This window comes from Neofelis nebulosa, chromosome 17, assembly GCF_028018385.1.
Source record: "Neofelis nebulosa isolate mNeoNeb1 chromosome 17, mNeoNeb1.pri, whole genome shotgun sequence".
In the NCBI taxonomy this organism is placed as follows: Eukaryota; Metazoa; Chordata; class Mammalia; order Carnivora; family Felidae; genus Neofelis; species Neofelis nebulosa.
This window is the reverse complement of record NC_080798.1, coordinates 39674426-39689260: the sequence shown is the minus strand read 5'-3', so window position 1 is coordinate 39689260 and position 14835 is coordinate 39674426.

Sequence of the window (14835 nt, the reverse complement as noted above, 5' to 3'; positions counted from 1 at the left end):
TCTATAAATGAAGAACACAAATAATTCTCAATGAGTGGCTAAAAAGGAGTCAGGAAACCTATGGTTAAATTGTGACTTGCCTCTTCTGACAAAATTTTTGGCCACTGCATTAGTCAGCTCAGGCTGCTATAACAAAATACCATGAAGTAGGTGGCTTAAACAACAGATACTTATTTTATCACAGTTACAGATGCTGAAAATCCACAATCAAGGTGTTGGAAGATTCGGTCTCTCCTAAAGTCTCTCTGCTTGGCTTATAGACGGCTGCCTTCTGGGTTTGTCCTCATGTGGCCTTTCCTCTGTGTGCTCATATCCCTCATATCTCTCCCATGTGTACAAATTTCCTCTTCTTGAAAGAACTCCAGTCAGATTGGATTAGTACCTACCCATACCACCCCATTTAACCTTAATTATCTCTTTAAAGATCCTGTCTACAAATAGAGACATATTTTTGGGAATTTATGGTCAGAGCTTCAACATATGAATTTGAACAGGACAGTGCCCCTAACAACTTTGTTTATTCAAGAATTCAGTCTTCCAAGTGTAAAATGAGTGTGTCATACTAGGTCATTTTTTTTCCAAATAGTAATTATTGTCATGATTTTGGCTATTTCTGCATACTGTCTATATTATTATTTGTTGATATTTTAAAATTAAATCAATGTTTAAATTATAAATATATTTAAAAGGGATTTTTTTATCATTACAATAATGGAAAACAATCATTTACTTTAAAAAAAAAAGAAGACTAACACTTTAAAAATGACAAATATATACCTTCATCTTGCTCCAGCATAAGGCACTGAGCCTGAGGTCCACTCTATCTGGGTTATAATGGCAAGTGTTGAAGGAAAGTAAGTGTAAGACACATTAGCAGGCCACTGATTCATTCTTCTTGATGTATCCAGAGGGAATGAAAGAAAGAATATGAGAATAACTTTCTCACTACAAGATTCAAGGTTAATAATTGCCTTGCCAGCATGTTATCTGAAACCATCTTGTGTTCTGCTGAAAATCATTTGGAGTTACACCCCGGTTTCACCTCCCCCACTCTGGCAAACCTTGTACTAGTTGATTTCTAATTTTATTTCAAAGATCCTACCCATCTTTTAGGATGTAAGTGTCAAATATTAAAAGAAGTAGAAAGTAAAGTTAATAGTGAAGTTGTGGGGTGAACTGTAAGTCAAATGGATTGAGTAGAGCCATTGAATAATGTCTTTATAATTGACATGAGAGTGCTGTACAGTTCAGCCCTAACGCGATTGTCTTAAAAAGTTCAAAGACAAGAGACTACTTTTCCCTTTTTGGTACACATATCAAACAGTGTTGTAATAATTCATATGATGATGGACTGAGATTGTTCTATGATTGATAAACTCAAGGGATATAATGTATCATTTTTTGAAGTAGGTGTTACAGTGATTGGTTTAATAATGATACAAGGTGTCAAAGATTAAAAATATCAGGGGAAATGTCTATACAATATGCAAATGACTGTTAAGTGCAAGCATTTTTAACTAGATAAAGACATAAAGCAAATGCACCAAAAGACTTGAACATCATTTGTCTGGAATCCTTCTGTCTTACCAGACACTTGGAATATTTTGAAGTCCGTTGCTGAAGTGAGTTTATAAACCTTACAGAGCATCTTTATCAGAGTTCAGGAATGTGTGTGTGTATGAAAGTCATGGGAAAAGTAATAAGTGGAAGGATAGAATGATTTTATTTAGCCAGAGATGTTCTTAAAGAGAGAAAAAGAGAGATTTCCCCCAACGATTAACTCTGTTTTATCCCCTTCTCTGAGGATTAAGTTTGAGAGTAATTATTAGTTTCGGAGAGGATAGTTGGATAGATTTAATGAGATACAGTGCTTCATGCCTGAGATATCCACATTTACAAAAGACTTGTGTATTCCTGAATCTCTCTAGCCCCACAGGTCTGATAGATGACATGTCAACTGCTACCTTACCTCCTGATATCTCACCCAAAATTCTGGCTTCTTCCAATACATTCTTTATTTAGTCTGAACACGAGGGCCTTATTATAAAAGCACTCATTTGTAGAATATGTATATTAACACTATCTGAATTTCCTAATTTTATTTTCAAAAGATGAATACCTTGAGTTTAAAAAAGTAAATTATTGCAGCAGAAGTCATATCAACTACTGAAGTATGTCACACTTGCTTGCCCACAAGTCACTTGCTTTGATGAGGAACCCTTTGCAAGAGGCATCTCTCACATACCATCCTATCTCAAGAATGGTCACCAGTTGATTAATGGATAAAGAAGTTGTGGTTTATTTATACAATGGAATACTACTTGTCAATGAGAAAGAATGAAATAGGGCCTTTTGTAGCAACGTGGATGGAACTGGAGAGTGTTATACTAAGTGAAATAAGTCATACAGAGAAAGACAGATACCATATGTTTTCACTCTTAAGTGGATCCTGAGAAACTTAGCAGAAGACCATGTGGGAGGGGAAGGGGGGGAAAAAAAAGAGAGGGAAGGAGACAAACCATAAGAGACTCTTAAAAACTGAGAATAAACTGAGGGTTGATGGGGGTAGGAGGGAGGGGAAAGTGGGTGATGGGCATTGAGGAAGGGACCTGTTGAGATGAGCACTGGATGTTGTATGGAAGCCAATTTGACAATAAATTTCATAAAAAAAAATAAAAAAAAATAAACGTACACAAAAAAATGGTCATACTGTCTGTCCATCTAAACCTTCTAAGTAGAGCCTGCAATCATCACAGTTTTTCTGCTGGAGAAAAGACCTGAGAATTACCAAAGTAACCCCCACTAACCTCTGGGGATAGGTGATCTACAAACTCGGGATTTTTCCTTTTCTAATAGAAAATAGACATTTCAGGCCACTACCTTTGTTCCTGGATCTGCATTCAATTAAGAGATGGTGGAAGTATTAGCTCTTTGCCCTTCATCAGTTCACTGAGTTTCTGGTTCACAGAGAATAGGTAGTAACTCCACTCTTCACTCAGAAAAGCCATTGGGGCACCTGGGTGGCTCAGTTGGTTAAGCGTCCAACTCTTCTTCAGCTCAGGTCATGATCTTGGAGTTCGTGAGTTCGAGCACTACTGCGGCTATGCACTGACTGTGCAGCGCCTACTTAGGATTCTCTCTACCCCCCCCCCCCGCTGCTCCCCTGCTCATGTACTCTGTCTCAAAATAAGTAAAATAAACTTTAAAAAAAGAAAAACTATTAACCATGTAGATATATCTATAATCATAATGCTATATAGCACTAAATTTTTTGCCATTAGCACTACCCATTCTCCTACTGGTAGTAACTGCCTTCCTATTTCTGTTCATTCTTGAATTGAAGGTTGGCATATTCCCAGGGCCTTTAGGAAGAGTTAGGAGTACCAGGCACCTAGGAGTGAGATCTCAGCATGGATCCTCCAGATTCTGAATGCAGAATTATACACAAACTATCCAACTAGGATCGTGACAGAGAAAATCGTGGGGCTAGGCTGAAGAGACAAGGCCCATGTTCATGATATGCATTCCTTATTAAAAGAGTATGTTTTGGGGTGCCTGGGTGGCTCAGTCGGTTGAGCGGCCGGCTTCGGCTCAGGTCATGATCTCATGGTCCGTGAGTTCAAGCCCTGCGTTGGGCTCTGTGCTGACAGCTCAGAGCCTGGAGCCTGTTTCAGATTCTGTGTCTCCCTCTCTCTGACCCTCCCCCGTTCATGCTCTGTCTCTCTCTGTCTGAAAAATAAATAAATGTTAAAAAAAATTAAAAAAAAAAAAGTATGTTTCTGTCATGCATTCCACTGCATTGCTAATGGTTTTTTTTTTATGTTTATTTATTTTTGAAAGAAAGAGAGAGACAGAGAGCACGAGAGGGGCAGAGAGAGAGGGACACACAGAATCCAAAGCAGGCTCCAGGATCTGAACTGTTAGGTCAGAGCCGGAAGTGTGGCTTGAACTCAAGAACCATGAGATGATGACCTGAGCCAAAGTCAAATGCTTAAGAGACTGAACCACCCAGGTGCTCCACTACACTGCTAATATTTTAACTAGTGTGCGAGGCACATAGCAGCTACTCAAGGACTACTGAATGAAGAAAGGAAAGAAAAAAGAATAAATAACCTGAATTGTTCCCAAACTGAGCCCTATTTTACTGCTTTGAGGTATCAAAGGGGATCAGTGATGCATGGTTCTGTAACATATCACAATGTTTATCAACCCTGGTGTTGTAATGAAATAATCTCTAAGAATATATATCTCAGAATACTAGTCCTCTCTTCAATGACATCCAATTTAATAAGCCATTGGTATTTTTAATATCAACTAATTCTTAGATGACAACAGGGTTAGAGCCATTGACATCACAAATTTTCTTACAGGAAGCAGGGTATGCTGGTAAACTTTGGGCCCACTCATTCTCAAATTTGAGGATACATCATAATTACTTGGAAAAATTATTGAAACAGAGATTGCTTGTCTCCAACTTCAAAGTTTCTAATGGAGTAGGTCTGGGGTGAGACCCAAGAAGTTGCATTTCTTTTATTTTTTTTTCATTGTTGAAAGAGAGAGAGAGATACAGAGCATGAGCAGGGGAGAGACAGAGAAGGAGAGAGAGACACACACAGAACCTGAAGCAGGCTCCAGTCTCTGAGTTGTTATTAGGACATAGCCCAATGTGGAGCTGAACTCACGAACCAAACCATGAGATCATGACCTGAGGCAAAATCAAGACACTTAATCAACTGAGCCACCCAGGCACCCCCAAAATTTGCATTTCTAACAAGTTTCCAGGTGATGCTGGAACTTGTTACTTAACCCTGTTACTGATGGTCCTGGGATCATACTTTGAAGATCATTGTCTCTAATCAAATGGTTTTTATACTCTCTGTAATCCTAATGTTTAATACAACACCTAGATATTCCAGAAAACTTTGCTGCAAATAGGACAGAAAACAGGTTAGTAATTCCCAGGTGATATGGATAGGGGCATGAATTTGGGAGGACAATGAACCTGTTCTGTGTCTTGATTGTTGTGAAGGTTACATGAACTTATATATATGTTAAAACTCATGTAACTGTTCATAAAAAGAAGTTAATTTACTGAGTAAGGAAAAAAAAAAGCTTATGTCACAGGAGGCTTTCAATTTTGTGTGTGTGAAAAATTTGATTCCCATGCCAACTCAATAATTTGAATTTGAGTGGGGAAAATATATAACTTTTAACTCTTTTGCTTTATATATTATTTCCTGAAAAACCCTCAACTGACTCTCTTCACCTTAGAGACACATTGCACCGAGTGGGCCCAATTTGTTCTACACATCTCTGACCCAATTTACTGGCTCTTAAGACCACACTTTGATTTCTTGAACAAAAATATCCTTGGAATGAAACCTTTTCAAGTTGCATCCACATCACATGTTAACTTGTTGCATTTGTCGGGGAGAAAGAGAATTTCAGATGCTTAGATTTTGAATTCTGGTAATTTGGCAACTGAGACTCAGAATTTCTTAAAATTTCACTACTTACTGGGTATTTTGTGACAAAAATGTGTAAAATTCATGTTTTTTACAAATTGGCAAAGTCCAAAGATTTCTCCTTGCAGATCACAAAGGGGAGCAAACTCTCCTACTATTGTTTCTGCAAGAAAAAACAGAACTAGCAATGGTTTACTGAAAGACTCGCTTAAGCAGAATGGAGAAGGTGCAAATAACTTTATTTACTGGGTTGCTTCAGAATAAGATACTGAAAAGAGGACTGCCTCAACTAAGAAAAACTGGGTTATAAGTAAACATATGTCTACCTTGTCATCTAGCTTTGGACTGTTTGTGCATCTTGTGGCCTTTTATTTCCTCTTTTATAAAATAAGAACTAGGCATATATTACTTCTAAGCTCCAGTGGGGGGTTAAATTCTGTATTTCACCCAATAGAAGAAGGGAAATTTAGGATAATCATGTTAGAATCAAAACAAAATGGCAAACATGTGCTTTCACTTACAGTATTCTAACACTGCAAATTACTATGAGAAAAGAAATAAAATGTGAATAACAAAGATAGAAGAGGAAAAATATCAATGGTAGGCATGATGGTCTTAGAAGATGCAGCTGAAACAACTAGAAGCCAATTATATTTAAGGCAAGACTTGCAAAACCAACTCTTAACTGCTGTGTTGGCTAGGAGTTGGCCCTTCATCTAAGGAAAGTACTTTGGCAGAAACTGTGCTCATGTGTAAATAAAAAACATTCATGCATAAGATTAGCATCTGCCTCATAAAAAGAAAATCAGAGGCCAGGGTAGACACGATGCGTGAAATAACCAAATATTTTTTTTTAAAAATCAGATAAATAAAAATAGCTAAGGCCAAAGTACATTTCAAGAATGGTGACTTTTGTTTAAGGAAAAGGAAAGTCAAAATAATCATAATCAGAATAATAAGGTGAAGGTGGAGGAGGAGGAAAAAGGAAAAAGAAGGCAACATCAGCAGCGGCAGTGACAAAATAAAAGAGACAAAAGAGGGAAAAAAGGCCTTTTTTTCTTTTTTCATTTTAACGGAGTGTGTGGTGGTGATGTGTCCTGAGTTGTTGGCCATAAAAGAATGTAGAATTTCCCAGCAGTGAGCTGTTTCTTCATTCACTGGACCGATGTTTACCAAGTGATTATTGTGAATAGGGAACTGTTGTAAGTTCTTGGATCCATCAGTAAAAAATTAAGACAGAAATCAAATTCCTCTTTTGGCTTACAGTCTACTAGGAATGTGGGTAAAGACAGAAAAACAATACAGATAATAAGTGAATAAAGTGTGTGCTTGCTTATATGTGATTCATATTAGGGAATAATGGGGGAGAGAAACAGACCAACGTAGGAGAGAGGTGCAGGTGAGGGATGGACAAGGAAACACAGGAAAATGATTGAGGTTGGTAGAGAGATAAGAGGAACAGAAATTAAGTAGACAAATTATCTGATAATTGGTGCCATGTTTCCTACAGATTTCTAAAAACAGAAACACAATTTAGCACGCTAATACTAAAATAGTAGGAAATATTTTATTCTAACTTTAATTGGGTGTTATTGGGTTTTGAGGATGTGATTTTGATATATTCTCTAAAAAAGCTTTATAATAAAAATAATCTAGTGGTGCAAAAGTTATGTTTTTTATTCTTGTTGTTGAGGTTTCTTTGTTGTTAGTGTTTTTCTTGTTGTTTTATTGTGGAAATCATGGAAAGAGTATGAGTTCTACCTTTATGTCAATGCTACGATGGAGATAAAGGATAGCCTTAACACACAAAGCCAAAAAGTTAATCAAGTTAGGAAATAGATGTTCCTAACCAGGAGAAAACAGCACTGTTGGGAACACACATCTCGGGGAGATACAAGAGGTACCAGGTTAAGATCTGGAATCATTATTTATTGACATTTTTTTTAGGGAAGTATGGCCTAAGTTTTTGTCTCTACCCACCTACTGCTCTGGGGAATGACTTAGGTACAGAGAGAAGAAGTGACTTCCATGTCATAGGATGTAGAATAATGCTGGACCAAAACTACAACTTGGGTCACCTGCATTTATTTGCTTTCCGTTTCTCCATTGAGATTTTATTGAACTTTCCCTGGTCATTCTGCACACATGATTTGACCTGGTCTCTGTCTTCAAGGTATGTATAGTCATGTGACATGGTGTAAAATTCATTGGCAAATTATTCCGAGCAGGAAGGAGAAAATTATTTACTAGATACTGGAACTGAAAGCAAATGATTAAATGAATGGGCATCTTGACCAAAATATGCTTACCATTTTGCAACCCGAGTGTAATCTTCAGTGAGTAATTTATATTAGATCTAATAAAAAGTATGTCAGAAAGTTTATGACCAAACATAACACAAATCATGAAAGAGTTCTGCAGCAAGTATGAATGAATTATGACTGCTGTCCATGTAATATAGGAGAAGGCAATAAGACACTTTTAGACCCGTGAAAGTTTCAAACTATGACTCTAAAAAGTTCTTGCTAAAGTACATGCATTTTCCCAGCGGCTGCATATGTTTGCCTGACAAAACCCATGGTTGGGCAATGGGTCCCAAGGTGTTAGCATTAAATTCCCTCTCACACAGTAAGTTTTTCAACTCATGTGGCTGAGCTGACAGCACTGTAGAAAATTTTCCATAAACAAATTCCACTCTATACCCTGTTTTTCCCTTGGTTTCTGAAGAGAATTGTAATGACAAGCTAAGAGTTTTAAAGAGAACAAAAAGAGAAATCTTCAGTTAAATGGGAGCCTCAGACAGTAGGAAATTGTTCTTTATAATGTTCTGCTGCCTGAGATTAAACTACAAATGTCCCTTCTTTTCCTCTAATTGTTAAAAACTTTGTGTAAATGTCCTTTCATTCCGCAATAATTACAGCAGAAGGAAAACGCTCTTGGTTAATAATTCTGCCTAGTATTTCAAAGCACAGAAGCTGTGAATTTAAGCAGACCTGAGTTTAAATCTCAGATCAAGCTATGTGAAGTTGGGCACTTAAATGAAAATTGCTGTTGCAAAATTTAATCATCTATAACATAGTAGTAATATTTTCACTTAGTATATCGGGTGTTGTTCATTTTGATTGCTATTTTCATGTGATGCACTTACCGCAGATCTGGCTTGTAAAAACTCACTAAAAACACTATTATAAATATATCATCTCCTGGAACTAGTGGATGCCCATTTAAACCAATCAGAAATAACACTGATACCACAATGAACATAAAATGATTTGATATGTATGATATTATCCATGTCAGTGTTCATGTAGAATTTAGTCTGGTGACAAATGGTGGGATGCTAAGAACATTTATAATATGTATTAATGTGATTATTATTAAGCATTGGCGAGACTCTATGCTAGATATGTAGATATTTTCATCAGAATCTTACAGTAAATTATCAAATGTCTTGTTAATTTATTATATAAAGCAAATTGAGGTTAGATAGGTACAATGCCTTTTTTGAAGTCACAGTTGATGAAAAATTATAACCTGAACTCCAGTTCTCTGAATGAACGTATTATTCTTTGAACTGGTTATGATTATATCATTCATGAATTTAGGAGTATGATATGTACAGCATAGGGGATACAGTTAGCAGAGGTCAGTATTGTTGAGAAGCTTACGAGATTGAGGTAACTGGAAGTGTCTTAATAAAAAAATCTGTTGATAAACAGGATATCTGGATATATTATAAGGTTACCATTTCTCCCTCAAACACAGTTATAAATATGGTGAAGTCTAACAAAAGTTCAGTTGTAATTTGTAGAAAATTTATGGAGGGAAAAACATTCATGAAAGTTAAAGACAATTCTGAATATTTTGAAAGAGCATAGAGGTTTGCTCTGATTTAAAATACTATCTAAAGGAAGTATTAGGGGTGCCTGGGGGGCTCACTGTGTTGAGCATCTACATTGACAATGTAGAGACTATGTGGGATTCTCTCTCTCCCTCTCTCTCTGCCCCGCCCCTGTTCATGTTGTCTATCAAAATTAAATTTTAAAAAGTTAAAGAAATAGTTACTTTTGCTGAAATAGGCAAAAAATGAAATGGAACCCAGAACCTAGAATCTCTTATGTCTGAAAACTTAGTTTATAATAGACACAGGACAGCAAAATCACCTAGGAAAGAACTGAATAGTTTATGGATATATTGAGAGAGCTATTATTATATGGAAAATAATAATGTAAATACAAAATGCAGAAATGAACCTTAAAGTACTTACATATTTGAATATAAAATTTATAATTATAAAGATAATAAAGAAGAGAATACCACTGTTCATTGGTATAAAGAGGATTTACTATATCAGCCCCTAGAAAATACAAACTATGTATAAGGAGAATTTGCCAGGTTAAACTGCATCAGATTTAAAAATGTCTTTTCAAAACAGGAAAGCATAGGCAAATATAACAGACATATGTCACGTTGGGACAAGTTACTTGCAAAATTTAAAACTGAAAGGGAATAATAACTTGAATTTTATGATGTTTTGCTGCAAAACAAGAAAGCGATGGAGAATCAAGAGAAAGAGTTAATTATACAAATAGCAAAGTTGCATAGGTAATAGAAATGCATGACAGATACATGACAAAAAGTACAATCTTCAAAATAAAATTTGCAGAACAACCATAGCCCACTTTGCATTATTTTGGTAGAGCAGATAGCTGGATAATGCTTGAGAAAGTGAGGGAATAAAAAGCCTCTGGATGCTTTTTGGGTTGTAAACCAGTGTGGCCATTTCAAAGAGCAATGGCCATTAGTTTGTATATTCCCTAGACTAACAAATCACACCCTTGGATGTATCATTCCTACAAGACATTAGTATGAATGATCATAAGGATTCATGAATGAGGATATTCCAAGGGAGTTGTTTCTACAAATGGTATGAGGTAGGGTTTCTTTTTTTTTTTTTTTATTTTTTTTCAACGTTTTAAATTTATTTTTGGGACAGAGAGAGACAGAGCATGAACGGGGGAGGGGCAGAGAGAGAGGGAGACACAGAATCGGAAACCGGCTCCAGGCTCGTAGCCATCAGCCCAGAGCCTGACGCGGGGCTCGAACTCGCGGACCGCGAGATGGTGACCTGGCTGAAGTCGGACGCTTAACCGACTGCGCCACCCAGGCGCCCCTGAGGTAGGGTTTCAACTTAGGTATTTCTCTTTAAAATGAGATAGTTGTCTCTACTATATAAAAACAACTGATGTATTTGTGAAGACTTTTCTTTCATAAACCACATTCTTAGGCATGTTTTTGATAGGAGTTGGAAGCAAACAAGAGTTCTGTCAGTGGAATTCATAAATTGTAGCATGTGCGTTTCATGAAATACTAAGCAGTACTATTTGGAGGCTTTATGTTATATTTACATATATTGGATTTGAATACAACATTTATACATTTTACTTGCATACAGCCACACATATTGATTAACGATCCAGTTTTAAGTGAAAAAAATAACCATGAGAAATATGTTTATAGGAAAAATGAGTGTGTATATGTATATAAAAAGAAACACTATTTTGCAAGTTTCACACCCATCTAAACAGATTACAGAGAATGTAAATGCATATTGTTACACATGCATACATAACCCATCTCAGTTGGCTGAGAAGGTATAGAATCAATGATATCCCAGTAGTAATAGCACACAAAGTGCTTAGATACTGGTTTCTAAATGCCATTTTCTAATAAGAGGAATTAAGACTCCTGGATCGGATTCCAGAACAGAAAAAAAAAAAGTTACTAATGGAAAAACTGGTAAAATCTGAACAAACTCTATAGTTACTTAATAATATTGTCCCAATATTAGTTATTTAGTTTAACAGTTGCCACATGGTTACTTAACATTTTTCACAATAGGAGAAACTGGGTGAAAGGTACATAGGAACTCTCTGTAGTATTTGTGTAATGTTTCTGTAAGATTTAAGATATTCCAAAATAAGGCATTTTACATTTACAGAGAGTAGTTTTCTATTAGAGGTACGTAAGGAAAGGGTGATTGGATTTGAAAGGGCAAGATAAATAAGGAGATGTGCCTTAATAATGGCGTGAACATAATATTGTACTGTAAACTGAGAATGTGATTAATTTAGCCTTGTGCAGCTCAAATCCAATGTAAATAAAATAAAATAACCAAGCTAATATACTGCTTAAATACTTAAATGCCTGTTAGAGCTAAGCAAGTATGGATTACATATATAGTGGATTGTTGTGGCAAACAAACAAACACCAAAAAATAAAACAAAACAAACTTGAGTGTTGGCTATTTCTAGCATCAGCACTTACTTTATGTGTAGCAGCAAATTTAATCTTTGGGTTACATGCTACAATTGAATCCATTTTACAGAGAAGGAAGCTGAGATACACAGGGTATAAATAACTTGCCCAAGGTTACAATAGACAATGACATATATGAACCTAGACAAAGCAATCTCAAGGCACATCCTCTTAGACACCAAGCTCTGCCTGTGCTGTCTGAACCCCTAGGAGCTCTAATAATATTTCTTAAGAAAGAAAGTCAAACTGTGCACCCAGATACTAAGTTTTATTTAAAAAAAAAACTTAGATATCCAGGTTTATACTAAAATACTGATTTAAGTACATTGGAAAATAACAAACTCAAATTTAAAATATTCTAATAACAAACAAGCAAACATTTTCAACAGCCAGTTCTCAGGAAAATCACAAACTAACCAGCAAACTAAATCACAAATTGAACCCAGGGTGTATCTTCATGTCCTTAAAACTCCTAGAACATTTCATAAAACTTCAGAAGTATTTTTTATCATCACAAAGAAATGCATGTAATAAAGAACAACAAATGGCATAAATAAAATAGTTTTCACTTGAACAACTATGTGAGCTCTCACAGATGTTTGCCACAGATTCTAGGACTTGAACCTTCTGAAATTTAATACAGAAGCAGCAAGAGGGGAAAAAATTAATCTGACCCTCACTACTCACTTATCATGAAACAATACCATGAATCTCCATAGTACATTAAACATTCTGAATCATTGACTTATGCCCCTCTCTCTGTTACATGCTTATTCACTCATTTAATTAATGTTGAGGGCCTACAATATGTAAGACATGGTGTATATTCACATAAATACAAATTGCAGATTAAAAAAACTATTTTTTTTTTCCATTTGGAAATACAAGTAAATGAGACAGAAGAAAATACATTAACATGTTTTATCAAGTATCCAGTGGGTACCAATCACTTTACTATTTATTGTGACATAGTGAAAAGACTATAGATTTTGAAATAATTTTGTAGAAAGTTTTATTTCCACCTACGGCCAATGTGATAGGAAAATTTTTAATCGTTCCTCAAGAGCATAACCTCGTTAGTCTGTAAACAGAGGACTTTGATCCAAATGTACGAGAACTGGTGGAGTATTATAGAGGACTTCAGAAGACACAACACCCGTTGGCATACAGAAGCCCATCCCCATCAATAGATGTTAGTTACTTTTTTTGTTGTTGCTTTAACTACTCTAGAATGAGACTGATTGAGCTGTGATTTGGATTTTCAGGGTATATACATCAGGCATTCATAGTCATCTGGGTAGGGGGAATGGCAAATATGCCCACTTTCGGGACTTATATCTTTTGATTAGGAGAGCTCACATAAAACGTTTAGCATGATGTCTGGATCATCATGTGTCCTGATCAAAGTTTAGCTAATATTTTTATCTTGGAGTCATTATTTCTCATCCCACATCTGACTAAATTCATCCAAAAAAATACAAGATATGTCAAGTTTTATAACCCACATTTTAGTGATGAAAATAAATAATCTGAAATACACATAAATTTATGTTACAAAAATTATTAAATCTATGATCTATGCCCGGCACAAGAAATTTTGGAGAATGGACCATGAATCCCAATGCTTAAATTAACCATGTGGTGTTCTGCTTTACTTCAGTGGCCCAGACACTTGACCTGAGGTATTTCTTGCCCCTTATATCTGCATATTCTTCCTACTATCACTTGGACTTCTTACTCCTATCTGCTTAATGGCATTCTTTTGTCACCTTTATATAAAAGCAAAGAGAAGCCATATCTGAAGTGATAAATTCCTACCACAGAGGACTCCAATCTGTCCTGTGTCACCGCACACATCCCATCATCTTATATTAGCATCAAGCCTTGACTTTTAGAAGGTCCTCCCTATGTTGATGCATTTGTGGATTTACCTTTAGCAAAAGCTCCTTGCAGCCAGGGATCCATGACCAGATAATGGGATCATTCATGCTGCCTGATTTATGCAGTAACTCTTGAACTGTGTCATCATGAAGCTCTTTCATTCCTTCCGTCAAGAAGCACTCAGATAGAAATGACTCAAGCCATTTGAAGGAACAAGTCTTGGGAAACTATCATTTAAGACAAGGAAAAAAAGACTTTATTCACTAATTCTTATTCAAGCCTCCTCATAAATATATATAATTGAAAATTTCAAAGTTTTTTTTTTTTTATGGGTCAACTCTTTTCCCTTGAATTTATTGTTCTTAAAATAACAGCAAATGCTTTTATTACTAAGAGGCAATGTGATATTTTATAAAAGAAGAAGATTCAGAGTTAGGCAAAACTAATCTTAAGTAAAACTCTATCACAATGAGTACACTTGTTTTACAAATTTATCTATCCTTGTTTTCTTTATCTAAAAAAGGGAATTTATATATTATGTGTGTTATATAACATATTCATCATGAGCTTACTGGGAATATAAATTGAGAGCATGTTTTAAAAGGTCTTTCCTGGCACTTAGAACATATTCCATAAATGACGGTTGAGTTTCATTTGGAAAATGTGTATGAGTCAGATAACCCTCAAATTTCCCTGATATTATGGAACAGAAAGAGGGCATATTCTGAGTATTTGGAAATAAACATAACCTCTTGCTCCCTATCACCTACTGCTGCATATATAAACCTTATCTTGCAATAGTTATAAAATACAACATGGATTAAATATATTCATTGTAAATCCTATGTTTCGTGGACAGAGTACTTATATTAACCAAACCAGTGAATAAGTTGGGAAGTTTGCTTTTGCTTCTGTTTCTGGAAGATAGTATAAAGAATTGGTATCATCTTATTTGAATGTATGGGTAGAATTCACTTATGAAACCATCTGGGTGTAATGATTTACCTTTTAGAAGGTTATTAGTTATTAAATCATTTTCTTAATAGATATAGAGGTTTAAAAATTATTTCTGTTGATGTGGGTTTTGATAGTTTGCACCTCTCAAGAATTTGGTCTATTTCCTTTTAATTGCCAAATTTCTAGAAAAGGAGGTCATTGTATTCCTTTATTA